Raw genomic sequence first — 16,116 nt, 5'->3', positions numbered from 1 at the left:
CATGAATCTGATGAAGCAGATTGTAGTCTACAAAAGTCACAATAAATTTGTTGTTCTTTTAGGTGCTGTAAGACTCTTTGCTGTTGTTTTCCAAAAAGATGTGGTTCTTGTGCATCACCACTTCACTTTAGGAGCAAAACAGCACAAGTAATTAGGGATTTCTCTGAAGAAAATATGCTGGTGACAAACCAACCTCCAAAATCACAACATATCTGGTTGTATGATACAAACTTAATTCATGCAATATTTTTTTTCCCTTCAACAAGGATAAGAATACATGTTGTTGTTGTTTAGTCGTTTAGTCGTGTCCGACTCTTCGTGACCCCATGGACCAGAGCACGCCAGGCACTTCTGTCTTCCACTGCCTCCCGCAGTTTGGTCAAACTCATGCTGGTAGCTTCAAGAAGACTGTCCAACCATCTTGTCCTCTGTCGTCCCCTTCTCCTTGTGCCCTCCATCTTTCCCAACATCAGAGTCTTTTCCAGGGAGTCTTCTCTTCTCATGAGGTGGCCAAAGTATTGGAGCCTCAGCTTCACGATCTGTCCTTCCAGTGAGCACTCAGGGCTGATTTCCTTAAGAATGGATAGGTTTGATCTTCTTGCAGTCCATGGGACTCTCAAGAGTCTCCTCCAGCACCATAACTCAAAAGCATCAATTCTTCGACGATCAGCCTTCTTTATAGTCCAGCTTTCACTTCCATACATCACTACTGGGAAAACCATAGCTTTAACTATACAGACCTTTGTTGGCAAGGTGATGTCTCTACTTTTTAAGATGCTGTCTAGGTTTGTCATTGCTTTTCTTTTAAGAATACATACCTGACACTGAAGAGTACTCTGCAAAGTCTTTGTGTTACCATTTAGTGTGTGTTTTTCTCAACTTGGAGCAAATCTGTTAAAACATTTCCTGTAGTGCACACATTTTCATACTTGATTCAGTGAGGCTTCTTTACATTAAAGAGAGGTGGGGGCTCCTTCAGTCCCTTTAGGCTTAGCAAATCTATATTGTGCTTGTGTTCGTGGCAGCAAAACACCCTTACCTAAAGCTGAAATACCAGTTAATGTACATACATTAACTGGTATTAATGTGCATACACCTTTACTAGCAGCAGACACTGCCACATAATCATGTAAGGTGCACATCATTACAGGGGCTGGTATCAGTGCAGAGGCAGCAAGCTGGAACAGAAAAGTGTTCCAAGGTTACAGCTGGCATATTCCACCAGAAGGCAGAGGATGCTCCAGTGGCAAGTAGAGGAAGCAAAGTGTGAAGGTCAGATGCCCACTGTGCCAAAGACAGGCAGATTTCAAACTGAAATGTTAAAAGAATGGGGAAAGAAAGAAGGAGAAGCTCAGTGTAGCAGCAGCTTGACTGAGGGTGCCAGACACTTGCTGAGGATGTTCAGACCGAGGTATCCTAGCAGTGGAAAGTTCACTCTGAGGAACTACAGCTGCTCCACCAGTGTTTCCCCACCTTCTGTTTTGGGTTGCAACTGACAATTTGACAGTGGGAGAAGATTAATGCATTTAGATTTCTATTTGCATATTTTGTATCCATGTATTATATTTCCAAGTATATTCTTCGCCTGAAAAAATCCATGCGGGTTACAGTTTCAGTGGAGTCATTATTTTTGTCACGTAGGTTACACTTTGCAATTTTCCAGTACGGATTTACAGACCAGCTTACAAGGAACCATGTGGCAAGAAAAGTTCATTTGAACAGCTGTTTTCAAACAACCAACACTAAAGTTCTAGCCAAAGGAAGTTAGCACGCCAGTGGGTAACCATTCTTGTTTTATATAATTTTTTTATTATCTCCCCTCCCCACAATTTAGCCTGTATGCAAAATAATGTCTCACTTTTCTTCACCTTAACAAGTCTCCAGAAACAAAAAGCATCTTCTGAACAACAGAACCTCAAGCTGCACATAGTGTGCACCTGGCACAGTGAGATATGGAGATCTGAAAGTAATAAGAGGATTCTTAGTCACAGTCTAATGAAAGCACAACAACAATCTGCCTATTACATAGTGCAATGCAAAAGCTCATCTGCATTTTGAGAGGCCTCTTAATATTCCACAAGCAAAGAATTGCTCAGTCCCTGAATTTTACAGAGGAACAAGACAGCAGCAAAGCAAGAATTAAAAGAAAAGCAATCCAGGAGTCTACTACAAAGTGCAATATTTACTGATTCCACTCTGCACAAAAATGTATCGTAATCCTAAAAGTGATTAAAACACTTTTGTTGCTACATAGGATTAAAAGCTTGCCTACCACTGACAGATCAGAAACAGGATAAGAGGCAGAGACTACATTAAATACACCTAACATACTATGGGACCTTGCATGTCTCTGATCTACAAGCTATTCTGTCTCTAAGCCGTACATTTTTACTAGGCTTTCTATGTCACTGTTTATTTTCTGGAATACCCCAGAAGATGAGATGACTACAGCTTGGAGCTCTGCATATATTACAGCTGATATGTGGTGGGGAACCTATGGCTGGGCTACAATCCCCACCACCCCTGGCCACTCCCCACATGATCACATTCAGTTGCAATGTGAAGTCACTAACCATAATTTAAATGGCTCAAGTAGCTTTCACGCATGCGACACACCTTGGCTTCAGATGGTGGCTTGTCTGGAGAGAAACACACTACAAGCACCAGTCCAGATGTAATACTAAGCCATATGCTCTGTGGTTCACTCCCCCCCAAAAATAAGCAAAGCATGAGAGTTTGGGCGGCATGCACAAACACACAACTTGTGCACAGGCGAAATTGTCTAATCATAGTTAATCACAGAATCGTAGGTTTGGAAGGGAGCGAACGGTCATCTAGTCCAGGGGTCAGCAAACCGTTTTAGCAGGGGGACAGTCCACTGTCCCTCAAACCTTGTGGGAGGCTGGACTATATTTTTTTGGGGGGGGAATGAATTAATTCCTATGCCCCACAAATAACACAGAGATGCATTTTAAATAAAAGGACACATTCTACTCAGGTAAAAACATGCTGATTCCCAGACTGTCTGCAGACTAGATTTAGAAGGCAATTGGGCCAGAAGCAGCCCCAGGGCCTTAGTTTGCCAACCCATGATCTAGTCCAACCCCCTGCAATACTGGAATCTCAGCTAAAGCATCGAAGACAGAGGACCACCCAGCCTCTGATGAAATACCTCCAAGGGGAGTCCACCACCTCATGTGGGAGACTGTTCCACTGTCAAACAGCTCTTACTGTCAGAAAGTTTTTTCCGTTATGTTTAGGCGGAATCTCCTTTCTTGTAAATTGAAGCCACAGGTTTGAATCCTACACTTCAGAGCAAGAGAAAACAAGCATGTGTTAACTTCAGAATGTGGTATATTAATATCAACACTGAACAGCCTAAGACAAAACAAGTCTGGTCCTTGATTCAAGTTGACTGTTTAAACACAACACAACACAACTGAAGGTGGTAAATGCAATGAATTAAATTCAGTTGGGTGTGTGAAGTAAGAGATTAAACCCAGTGGGTTTTAGTGCACTGCTTTCTATGAGATAAGGTATGCCTAACACATATCAGGCCAGTAAGGGGGTTAAGCCACAGAAGACATGGTTTTTGAAGAGGGATTTGAAAGACACAAGAAAAGCGGCATAATTTTGATGTTCTGGAAAGGAACGGTAAGCATAAAAGAGACAAAGCACTTTTAAGGAAGAGATCTTTGGAGTAGATGAGGGCAAAAAATCTGGAGTAACATAGGCCACATGCAAGGGTTGTACTGGATGGACAGCATGCTAGGACATGTAGCTCAAAAGCACCCATGGCACACCTTCCCCGTTCTTGCTGCACCACTGATGTAACACACCATAGTTCTCTGAAGTTTGTGGCTTCTTAACTCCAAATAAACCGTATGAAGCAAACCTTGGTTACCATTCATGGTTTGTTTGGGAGAAACCAATGACAAGCCTGGGTTCAGATGACATGAAAAGCCTTGTTGCATTAATGCCTTGTTTTGTCCATGGCTTGGGAGCAGCAGGCTCTAGGGGTTAAATATGACCCTCCAGGGTTCTCTCTTTGGCCCTTGGAACTCTCCCCAGGTCACCCTCCTCTCCCAACCTGCTTGGCTCATCTAGTAATTCTGCATAGCTGGAATGTGTCTGATAATGTATTATGCTTGACTGGGTAGAGGATAGAGAGGGGTGTGTGAGTGTGTGTAGAAAATTGTCTATGGCACGAAGACTAGTTTCTGACTCTAGCTCCACCTACCTGTTGCCCACAAAAGGCTGTTCTGAGGGGGAATGTTCCCCACCCATTTTTAATCTGTGGTTGGCATACAGACCACAGCACTGTGTCTGTAAAAGCCTGCCACCATGTATCAAGTTCCTCCTCCCATTCTCTATTAGGCCAATTTCTTCAACCAAATAATCACTGAACCACTTTGGACTCACTTTTATTGCTTTAATGAAGTTTCTCTCCACACCCCTACTATTCACTGGCAATTTCCAACCTCTTTCCCCATTCCTCCCTTCCCCAGTTCCCTCCTTCCCCACCCTTGGTGGAAACTAGATAGCAAGTTCTCTGGGTCAGAGATGCATAACTTTGATGATCTGTGTTGTATAAACCCAGTACTGTTACCAAATGTTAAGTAGAAGGAGACCTCACAATTTCTCTGCGACATAATGAAAGAATATATGACATTCTGAACCACAGAGAACATTAAAAGGGATGGAAGCTTCCCCCAGATAATTCAACCCACTTCAGGACATCCTACAGTTCTGAACGGCTGGCTTCAAACATATGGAAGCTTCTAAAAAGTGCTTCCACGTGGCAGCAATCCAAGAAGAGGGAGGCAACATTTAGAAGTCCTTACACCATGTGCTTTTCAGATCTGGGAAGCATTTCCAAATTGGTGCCACTTGTTTCTAGTGGCAGCTGGCAGGCACTGGCATGGAAGCTTTCTGTATGAGTGAAATAACACTGGTCCCAACCCAGAGGCTTGTGGCAACATAGATAAAAGAAAGAAAAAATATCTCCATTTCCCCAGTCCAGATAAAGTCCAGTCCAGTCCAGATAAATCTGAGAGGAATAGTGGTGCCTCAGTGCCTGTGAGGTAGGCACTGTCTTCCAGTGTGTGTATGTCTGTGTGTGTGCTTTAAAAACTTCTTAAATGGCCCAGTGCTAAAAGGAAGCCAAGCCAGGTGGCTGCAGCTTCCACCTTATTTTCCAACCATGCTTCTGGGCTCTGCCACCAATCATGCTACATCCAGAAGCATTGCAGGGCAACTCACGATGGTAGCAACTGCAGGAATTAAGCTCTGCACTTTTCCTATCAATGCTGGGTCATTATTATTTTTTAAGTACTGACACCTACTGTTTATTAGTAAGCTTGCCGGGGGGGGGGTGCATTAGCCACTATAGTGGTGATGGAGGATCACCAGAGAATCTTGCCCAGACCCCACTCAAACCTGGCATCACATAACCTCCTTTTAATTTTTTTCAGGCTTAAAATTCCCCATGTATATTTTCCTGCTATAATTGGTTTGGGGTTTTTTTACAGTTTTTATTGTGCTTTTTAGCAACTGCAAATCATCACAAAAATCCTGGACTGAAGGGCAGTACAGAAATGTTTTAAGTAACACATTGAAATAGTACTTCAGATTCAGCCATGTACAACCCACCTGATGTAATTCACAGGCTTGTTTACACATTGCCTGAAAAGTGATGACATCCTGGAGAAGTATCATTTCTAGTTACACAATGAGATACCCAAGTTTGTAACCCTGAAACCATCAACCCACTATCTACACTGGCAAGGCAACACAGGCTGACTCAGCCAAATATGTATGCTCATTATCTTAGGTCATTTTCCTAGATCACTTGTGACTTCCAGCTTGGACTACTTTAAAACGTAGCCTCCTGGCCCAGGAAGTGACTAAAAGGATTAAATATTGCACTTTATAAGTTGTTTGCTTTGTCTTTAAATATGTCAGTGGAACAATGTATACAGCAAGGGTGAAAAACAATGTTTCAATTCCACTTTCTCTCTCTCTTTCTTTAAGGGACTTATTCTTGTACAGTACTAGCAACGGGACTCTGTAGCGGTGGATTTCTCTATCTAGTGTTAATTCCCTGGAACAGGTGGAAAGCGCAAGTTGTTAGAGGGGGTGAGCCAACAGAGCTGTCAATCACAGTTCTCCACCCATGGCTTCACACCAAAGCATGCAAGAAATTTTTTCAGTGTATTTCTATACGCAGAACAATTCCTTGGCAAGTCCTGCACCCTCCGCTTTACTCTGGGGTTTAACAGTGCAATCCAATGCATGTGTACTGAGAGTTAAGTCCTGCTGAATTTTATGGGATGTGTATAGGATAAGAGACCAGTGATATAGATAGGATGTACATTGGGAAACACAGGAAAGCTCTGCCACTGTAGATGCACTGGAATATCCCAATCAGTACAAGAGTACAAGAGATCCTTCAGTTATATTCTAATAAGGAATTCTATATTGTTCCTATAGGTCATATACAACAACTCAACAGAAATGCTGAACATTAAAAGCCCTACTAAATACGTTCTGCAAACACATGTGGCAAAGTGTACCTTTATCCCTCCCTCATTGCTTGTTCTTCACACAAAAGTATCAGAATACTTGGGCGTTCATGTCAGTATGCTGTGTCCAAGAAATTCAGGCTTACCTGAGAAATGAACCCTATTGTACTGTTTGGGATTTACTTTTGAGTAGACCTGCATAGCTTTGCATTGTCAGGCTGCGAACCAAGGATGCTTAACTCATATTTTGTTTTTGTTTTTTTACTTTCTTTAGTATTTTGGTTTTATGCCTGTTTTTAGACAAACTGCACAGGAAGATGGTGGACAAACCTTCATCAGGGTTTTTAAAACAGGGGCTGGATACAGCAGTGAATTATCTGCCTCAACAAAGGGTTGGACAAGAAGACCCATCTAACTCTACAATTCTATGTGATTTTATGCACCTGGAGTAGAAAATTGTATATCTTGAAACAAAAACAAAACAAAATTACTAGAAATAACAAACATTTCGTAGGTGTGCCACACATTCATCTGTTCCACTTTGTAATTCCACAACTGGTAATCCTCAACTGAAATGTGTGAACCAACTGCAGTGAAACAGTTTATGAAGAAGTGATATGGAAGTTTTGTCTTTGATGTTTTGATCTGGGTGGCTCCTTCCCACTTTTGCATCACTTCTTGATGTTGCAGTCATCAGGTGATGCACATGCATGTCCAAACAGGCCTTTAATCACACCCAGATCTGTGGGAACCCATAGGTTTCTTGACTTGGTGGAACAATGTCATATTGACATGCTCAATGTCTTGACTCCATACAACACACTAGGATGCAACTCAGGTTAGCTAGGCAAACCTGATGCTCACAATCTACCCTTAATCATCACTGGCTAAAATTACCTTATCACATAGGCAAATCCATTCAGCAACCTTGGAGGGTATATGAAACTAGCCTGTGTGCTGGGTCAATGCTTTTCAATCTCTGCTGGCTATCTCGAGCGCACTGGGTTCCCCCACCCCAATGCTTAGTGTCAGCTCACAGGGAACAACCACAATCGCAATGAATTTACCTGCACCTGTTGATGCAGTCTGCAGCATATATACTAGTCTCAATAGATTGTGACAGAACAACATCTCAAATGGTATGGTGTACGGGCTGCAACCAGGATTCAAACCTGCCAAATACTGACACGACAGGAGGCAGGCAAAAAGCACTCTGCATGGGCTTCTGCATCTCTTTTTTAAATATTAATTCAAATGTCCCTCACATTACTAAGACAATGAGGAGGGTGGAGACCTGCCTACAATGTCCTGATACAACAGTTGGGGGGCGGTGTCAACCAAGGCTGCACTCCTATGCTCTCCTGACTGGAGAGGAAGACGGAAAGCAATGGGTCTGACTTCTGAGGAAGCATTGATGGATTTCTGCTGCTTAAGACCTTGAAGGCTGTATATTGTCTCCCTGCTTATTTAACTTATATGCAGAATTCATCATGGGAAAGGCTGGGCTGGATAAATCCCAAGCCGGAATTAAGATTGCCAGAAGAAATATCAACAACCTCAGATATGCAGATGACACAACCTTCATGGCAGAAAGTGAGGAGGAATTAAAGAACCTTTTAATGAGAGTGAAAGAGGAGAGCGCAAAATATGGTCTGAAGCTCAACATAAAAAAAACTAAGATCATGGCCACTGGGCCCATCACCTCCTGGCAAATAGAAGGGGAAGAAATAGAGGCTGTGAGAGTTTTTACTTTCTTGGGTTCCATGATCACTTCAGATGTTGACAGCAGTCACGAGATTAAAAGACGCCTGCTTCTTGGGAGAAAAGCGATGATAAAGCTAGACAGCATCTTAAAAAGCAGAGAATCACATTGCCAACAAAGGCCCGTATAGGTCAAGCTATGGTTTTCCCAGTAGTGATGTGTGGAAGTGAGAGCTGGACCATAAAGAAGGCTGATCGCCAAAGAATTGATGCTTTTGAATTATGGGGCTGGAGGAGACTCTTGAGAGTCCCATGGACTGCAAGAAGATCAAACCTATCCATTCTGAAGGAAATCAGCCCTGAGTGCTCACTGGAAGGATAGATCCTGAAGCTGAGGCTCCAATACTTTGGCCACCTCATGAGAAGAGAAGACTCCCTGCAAAAGACCCTGATGTTGGGAAAGATGGAGGGCACAAGGAGAAAGGAACTACAGAGGATGAGATGGTTGGACAGTGTTCTCGAAGCTACGAACATGAGTTTGACCAAGTGCGGGAGGCAGTGGAAGACAGGAGTGCCTGGCGTGCTCTGGTCCATGGGGTCACGAAGTCAGACGTGACTAAATGACTAAACAACAACAACAAGAAGACCTCGAAGGGGGAACCTGCCTGGAGGAGAGCTAGCCAGGAAAAGCCAGGTCTTTCTCAGCATTTCTCCTGAACCTCGTCTAAAAAGGCACCACAGCGTGCCGAGAGGCGGGAAGCGAAGATCTGGCCTTCTCTCACCCCACTGTGAGAGAAGGCAGCAGCAGCAGCAGCAGCAGCGCGCCTATCCCGGCCTCGGTGCCTCAAGCGCAGAAACAAGGTCATATTTCCGAAGCGAGGGCGCGGGGCTTCCTCCCATCCAGCCGAGCCAATGAACTTACCTCAGGCGGCCCCCTCCCCGCCGGCGAGCGGGCGAGTTCTTCTCGCAGCCGGGCCAAGGCGGCGCTTGTTGGACTCGCCGACTTAAGTGGACGCGAGCGGAGACGGAGGCGGGGCCGGCGGCGCTTGGCCCGGCAACAGAGCCCGAGCGAGCGGCAGGGGCGCCCCCTCAGCCCGAAGCGAAGGTCCGCGCGAGCCGAGGCGCGGGCCAGGCAAGGCGAAGCGGCGCTCGCGCCCTGCAGGACCACACAGCTGCTTCTTGGACTCGCTCCCGCCCTCCCTCCCTGCCGGCCTGCGCTGCGCGGGGGGCTCCCGGCCAGCCAGCCAGAGAGCGCGCGCGGGACGCGCCGGAGGAGAGAATACCTTGAACCATCTGTTGCAAAGCGCCTCCTTTCCTCCGGGGCTGCAGAGGGGCCTCCACGTCCGACTCCCTCTCCGCCCCCCCCCACGCCGTCGCCCCGCGGACCCATCCAATCAACGGGGGTGGGGAGGGAGGGACGCCGGGAGAAGCGGGATTATCTGCAGATGCCGGACTCGCTGAGCACAGTCACGTTTCGCGCCCTCCTCCCCCTTCTTCCCAACTTTTGTATCCACCTGCTAAGTCCAGCCTGCTCTCCCAGCCCCCCAACCCGCGTGGGTTTGGAGCTTCGGGGTCGCCGGTTTTGCCAAACGGGGAAAGGAGAGGGAACTGTTGTGCCTCTTCTTCCTGCCACGGCCCACATCCTAATATATATAGCTTTTTCCTCACGCGCTCAGCAGCAGTTTAAAATTAGCAAAAAACAAAAAACAAAACCCACACCTAACGAGAAGGCAAGCCAGCGCCTCTTTTATCAGCCCTTTTCGTTGTCCAGCTGCGTGTGCGTTTCTTGCACGTCTGACCTCAAAGCACATTCTTCCCCTCCAAGAATTCCGGGCCTTATTGGTTGCAGGGGATTTCTGGGAAGTGAACTGGGTTGTTGTGGATGACTGGGAATTGTTTACTCTGCCAAGTGCAGCGCCCGGATTTTTATTTATTTTATTTTTGTAAATTTATTTATTTGGTTTTTCAATTTAAAGTTTTACAATCACATAGCCAACACACGTCATAAAAACATGATTCCATAGAATCTCCTGGACTTCTCCTGCATCTTTTATAATAATCCAGATCTTTACATCTCAATTATATCGAAAATTCACCATTAAACTACAAGTGTTACTCCAATCCTACAGACGATTTTAATTGTTTACAATGATTTTTTAAGATAAATTATATTTCCCCCCATTCCTCATTAAAATTTTGGTCTTCCTGATTTCCGATTCTTCCGGTCATTTTTGCCGTTTCGGCATAATCCATCAATTTAATCTGCCGTTCTCCTCTGGTCGGGACTTTATCTTCTTTCCATCTCTGGGCCAATAACATCCACACGGCCATGGTCGCCTACATAAACAATCTTTTCTGCTCCATTGGGATTTCGGCACATAGAATTCCTAAAAGAAAGGCTTTGGGGCGCCTGGAATTCTTTGAGGGAAGGAACATGCTTCGAATGTGCTTTAAATGAAGTTTAAAGGAATAGCCGGGTCTTCTGAAGTGTATGTGCTAACTTCCTGAGTTTTAATGACGTTTACAAGAAGGGAGGGTAATTGTGGCTTTTGATTTGGAGAGCAAGGGTGAGAGCCTACTGGTCCAGGAAAGTACCAATGCAATGGAGGTTGGTCCATTAGGGCAGATGGGCCCTGCCCCACCGATTTCAGTTTGCCCTCAGCCAGTGGCTACATTTTATTTATTTATTTCTCAAAATGTAACACTTTGCCTCTCAGCCAAGCAAACTATATATATAATACTTTTCTCATACAAAATGACATCAAATGAATTTTTAAAAATATGGATGGTGAGCCTATGGATGTTAGTAGGTGACAACTCCCGTCATCCCTGACCATTGGCCATGCTGGTTGGTTAGGATGGATGGGAGCCAGGAGTAGCTTTCAACTAGCAGAGATTGAAAAGCTTTGACCTGGTGGGCTAATTTCATACCACTCTCCAAGGTTGCAGAATGGATTTGTCCACATGATAAGGTCATTTTAGCCAGTGGTGATTAAGAATTATTTCATGCACTGGGCCTTCTGGTGTGCCCAGCTAACCTGAGTTTTATCCTAGTGCAATGGTGATGAAGGAAGAGGTTAAACATGTCAACATGAAATCCCGTCATGTTAAGTAACTGAAGGTTCCTGCTGGCCTGCTTAGTGTGCTGGTCAACTATTGTATTACCTCCAGATGATAAAGGGCCTGTTTACCCCATTTATCTTGCTGCCTCCTATGCCTGGAACTTAATACCTGTGTGGTGTCATCTTTTTCCTCCTTGTACTGAGACTGACCATTGGTCTACCTAGCTAGTTCAGTGTTGTTTGCTGACATTTTGGGGCCTATTCGCAAACTAGAGGAACAAGCACAGTGCAACCTATTCAGTGGCAAACACTGGTCTACAATGACTGACAACAGTTCTCCAGGCTTTCAGACAGGTGACATGCCCATCCCTACCAGGAGATGCCAGGGATTGGACTTGGGACCTTCTGCACACAAAACAGTTGCCCTTCTGCTGAGCTATGGTTGGATCAGACCCAAGAGTCCATCTGGTCCAACACTGTTGCCCAATGAAAAGCAAACAAGATAATTTTCTTGTGAAGCCTGGATAGCTCAGTTGGCTAGAGCATGGTGCTGATAACACCAAGGTTGCAGGTTCTATTCCTGTGGGTCAGCTGCCATATTCCTGCATTGCAGGGAGTTGGACTAGATGATCCTCAGGGTCTCTTCCAACTCTACAGCTCTGTGATTCTAAGGCCTGAAGGCAACGCTCTTGTCACACACACACCCCATTGCTTTTCTCCAGAATTTGCTATTCAGAGAACATAGAAGTTCTATATAGCTATCCTGGCCAATATCTGTTAATAATTGTCCGATGCATTGTCTGGTCCCTTTTTAAAGCCACCAAACAGTGAAATTCAATTAAGAAGGAAGTCCCACTGAGTTCAATGGTACTTATTCCCAGGCAGGTGTGTACAGGATTGCAGCCTAAGTGAGTGACCTTCACCACAGCTTGGGGCAGTGAAAACCACAAATTAATACGAACAATGCCTCCTCAAAGCCCAATTCTTCTATGAAGCTGGTATCCCATTTAATAAATTTAATTTGTTTCTTATAACTGGCTTGTACTTCAGCTTCCCAACACAATATTGCTATCAACTCTGAAGCTTTTGGATGAACTAGGCTACAAATTCAATAAAAGAAACAAGAAAAATGTGTCACCTATAATATTCTGCTGATCCAAGCGCAATGTACTGTTTTACCAAGTAACCATATTATTTAGGTTATTTCATTCCCCCCCTTTTTCTAGCTTGACTCAGACTCCTTAAATCTTTACATAGCTCCTGGACTAAAATGTGAGAAGCAATATTTTAAGAAAAAGTTGAAACTAATGGAAATAATTACTTTTCATTTGTTTAGAGGGAAATAACATGTGCTCATATACAATTCTCTGGCATTAATTCCAGCAAATGATTGCAGCTACTATATTATCTCACAATTCATTCTTGGCAGTAAATTCTTTACACTCGATTTATTAATGATGGTGTCAGTGGAAAAAGCTACAATATTTTATTTCAATGGGACTTACTCCCAGGTATGTGTGAACAGGATTCATGTCAAAGATATAGAAGCACTGTGCTTTTATTTTTAAAGAAAAAAGCCTAGTATAAGCATCTTTAAACAGCAAGAATGAAGAGAAATGTTGCTTGTGATCTGTTTCAGAGAGAAAAATTAATTTTCAGAATTGTACTTGTTAACCAAGTAATACATTTGCGCTCTGTTAAAGCAACTCACAATTAAAACACTGCCGTACACAACTTTTACTTTGTGGCTAAGAAAAATTTGGACATAAGAGTTCAGTACCCCCAATTATATTAACATTAAATAGAAAAGAGAGCCAAAATTCTCTAAGGAAAACTTATTCAAGTAACTAATATTTCAATTATATTTCTATGCTTGGCAGTACAAGCTTCTTAAGTGCAATACAGGTGGAAAAACCACTTTTGTGTTGCTATAATATGCAACCACAATTTGAGTTTTAATGGAACAAAATCAACAGTTCTGTGGGTTTTGCAGAAATCGTTATACTGCATTAATTCACCACCAGTGGCTCATAAATAATGTTTAAAATACATTGGTCATGACTTTTTGCAGATTTCCAAAGAGTTAATTATATCCATCAGGCATGATAATCCAGGGCTTTGCAAAGGTCATTATGTCACAGAAGGTTCCATTTTCCTTAAATCAATTGATCACATTGTATTGTGGTTGCCAATTTCCTTTCCCCAGACACCTACAACATTATTAAATGAAATTAGAAACTTCTTCACTTGCCAGCTTTGAGGCACCCTGAATTCCAGCCTTAAATAGAACTTTGTGTTTTGCTCCTAGCTCTTATAGAATCTGGAAGGCACAGCACTGAATCTCAAAGATCCAGAGCTTGTTATATGACGGTCAAAATATTTAGACCTCCTTGATGGATGTGGGAAAACAGTTATATGTGATACAATTAACAGACTTGCCTGCAAAATAATAGAAAACCATGTTAAAATACCTATTGTAGCTCTCTGATAACTAACTGGTGCATTTTAAGCTACCTGATTCTGTCTTCCTGTGTGGAACTGTTGCATTTGTTATGGAAATTGATTTAAAACTTCCCAGAAAGTCCTGAAGTTTTTCTCCTAGAGGGAGGTCCTGAAAAAAGATGTTTAAACTATTTATGCATGCAACAGCAGCAACTAGAATCCTGTACCCACAGAAATGGAAAGAAGGAGAAGTACCAACTAAGGAGAAATGGCTTCAAAAGTTAATGGGCTATGAGGAAATGGCGAAGGTGACAGCAAACATAAGAGATGAAAGATGAACTGTTCATGGAAGGGTGAAGACCCTTTTTGGAGTATTTGAAGAACTGTTATAGTCAAATGAAAACATGAGCAGGGTTCAAATTATGAGCAGCAGAATGAAAACCATGATAAGTGAAATAGAGGATAGTTGTAATAGATTAAAGTATGTCATATAGAACAGTAGGAATAAGGTAGGAATGAAATTGTGGAAGAAAGGGTGGGAAGTCAATTTTTTTTAAAAAAAACAACAACTATTGAAATAGAGGTAGATTTGTAAAACCTGTGAAAAGCAATAAAAATTTATGTCGAAAGAGAGAGAGAGAGAGAGAGAGAGAGAGAGAGAGAGAGAAAGGAAGGAAGGAAGGAAGGAAGGAAGGAAGGAAGGAAGGAAGGAAGGAAGGAAAGAAAGAAAGAAAGAAAGAAAGAAAGAAAGAAAGAAAGAAATTGATTGAAAACAACAATAACCTTTTTTTTTTCCCACAAGGGCTGTCCTTCAACTTCAAAGGGGAAAAAATTAAAATTAAAACAATTCAAGATAAAAAACACTTTTTGGAAAGAAACTTTGAGGATTTTCAAAAAGGAACTGTGACTGAGAGGGAAATACCGGATATAGCAAACCTGTCATTTGGACTGAACCCAGCACCGACTGACGAGGAACAAGCACTTGGAGCAGTCGGTGGAAAAGAAGCCCAGTAACAAAATGTCTCTGCAACTTCTGAGTTGGAACTGCAATGGTCTGAACCATCCCCGAAAAAGGGGTCAAGTGTTTCATATATTAAAGAAAGAACATTTAGATGTAATATGCTTGCAAGAAACTCACATTGCCAGGATACACAGAAAATTGCTGATAAACAAGAGATTAGGACTGGAATTTATTTCGTCAGATAAAGTCAAGAAAAGAGGGGTAGTGATGTACGTTAAAGAAAAACTGGAACCAAAAATGATTTTTAAGGATGAACAAGGAAGATTTCTGGCAGTGGAAATCCAAATACAAGGAGAAAAGATCTTGATTGTAGGAGTCTATGCACCCAATGAGGGGAAGGCGGAGTTTTTTAAGAAGTTGCATGAGACTTTAATGGATTTCATGGACTTAAAAATCATAATGATGGGCGATATGAACGGAGTTGTCTCCACAAATATGGACAAAGCGCAAAGACAAATAATTTCCAAGGATGGGAGATTACCAAAGACTTTTTTCGAACTGACTGACACCATGGACTTGATTGATATCTGGAGAACAAGGAACCCTCTGGAAAGAGAGGGGACCTTCTTCTCTGAAGCAAAAATGACGTGGACCAGGATTGACCAAATATGGATTTCCAGTAATCTGGCACCAAGGGTTAAAAAAACAGAAATCTGCCCAAAAACCTGCTCCGACCATAATGCAATAAGGATGGAAATGAAATTGACAACAGCTGGAACCTTCAGATGGAGAATGAATGACACCCTATTTGGAGATGAAGCAATTTATAAAAAGGCCCAAAAGACATTGAAAGACTACTTCGAGGTAAACTTGAGATCAGATGTGGAAAAAAGAATAATATGGGACGCCAGCAAGGCCGTGATGCGTGGTTTCCTAATCCAGCAGAACTCTATAAAGAGGAAAAAACAGAATGAGAAGAAGGAAAAAATTTGGAAACAAATGAAAGAAGGAGAGAAGAAATTGAGATCTAAACCTAAGTCTCAGGAGACTTTAAGAAAAATAAAGTATTACCAGACCCAATATATGGAACTGATAAATCAAGAAATAGAATGGAAAATAAAACAAATGAGGCAAAAGACTTTTGAGTCAGCAGACAAATGTGGGAAACTGCTGTCATGGCAATTGAAAAAGAGGCAAAAGTTGAATACGGTGACATCCCCCGAGGTAGATGGGAAGTTTATTAGTAAACCAAATGAGATCAGCAACTGTTTTCAAAGTTTTTTTAAGAAATTGTATTCACAAGGGCCAAAGAATGAACAAGAGATAGAAGAATTTATTAAAAAATATGGACTGCCTAAGATTACGGAAAATAATAAAAGGATTTTGAATGAGAAAATTACAGACCAAGAAATAGAGGGTGCCATCC

General features: G+C 42.6%; 1 protein-coding gene across 1 annotated transcript in view; it reads right to left on the bottom strand.

Annotated features, from left to right (window-relative positions):
• The window catches only part of SULF2 (sulfatase 2), a gene marked incomplete at its 3' end in the record, with an annotated part of 263,555 nt that extends 254,268 nt beyond the window's left edge, over positions 1-9,287 (bottom strand). Inside the window, exon 1 of the mRNA XM_081916767.1 lies at positions 9,148-9,287. The remainder of the gene's footprint in view (positions 1-9,147) is intronic.
• Between the last annotated feature and the right edge of the window lie 6,829 nt (positions 9,288-16,116).

This window comes from Podarcis melisellensis (assembly GCF_964234715.1).
Source record: "Podarcis melisellensis genome assembly, chromosome: 6".
Classification (NCBI taxonomy): domain Eukaryota; kingdom Metazoa; phylum Chordata; class Lepidosauria; order Squamata; family Lacertidae; genus Podarcis; species Podarcis melisellensis.
The sequence above is the reverse complement of the archived record's forward strand: the minus strand, read 5'-3'. Positions and strand labels throughout refer to the sequence as shown.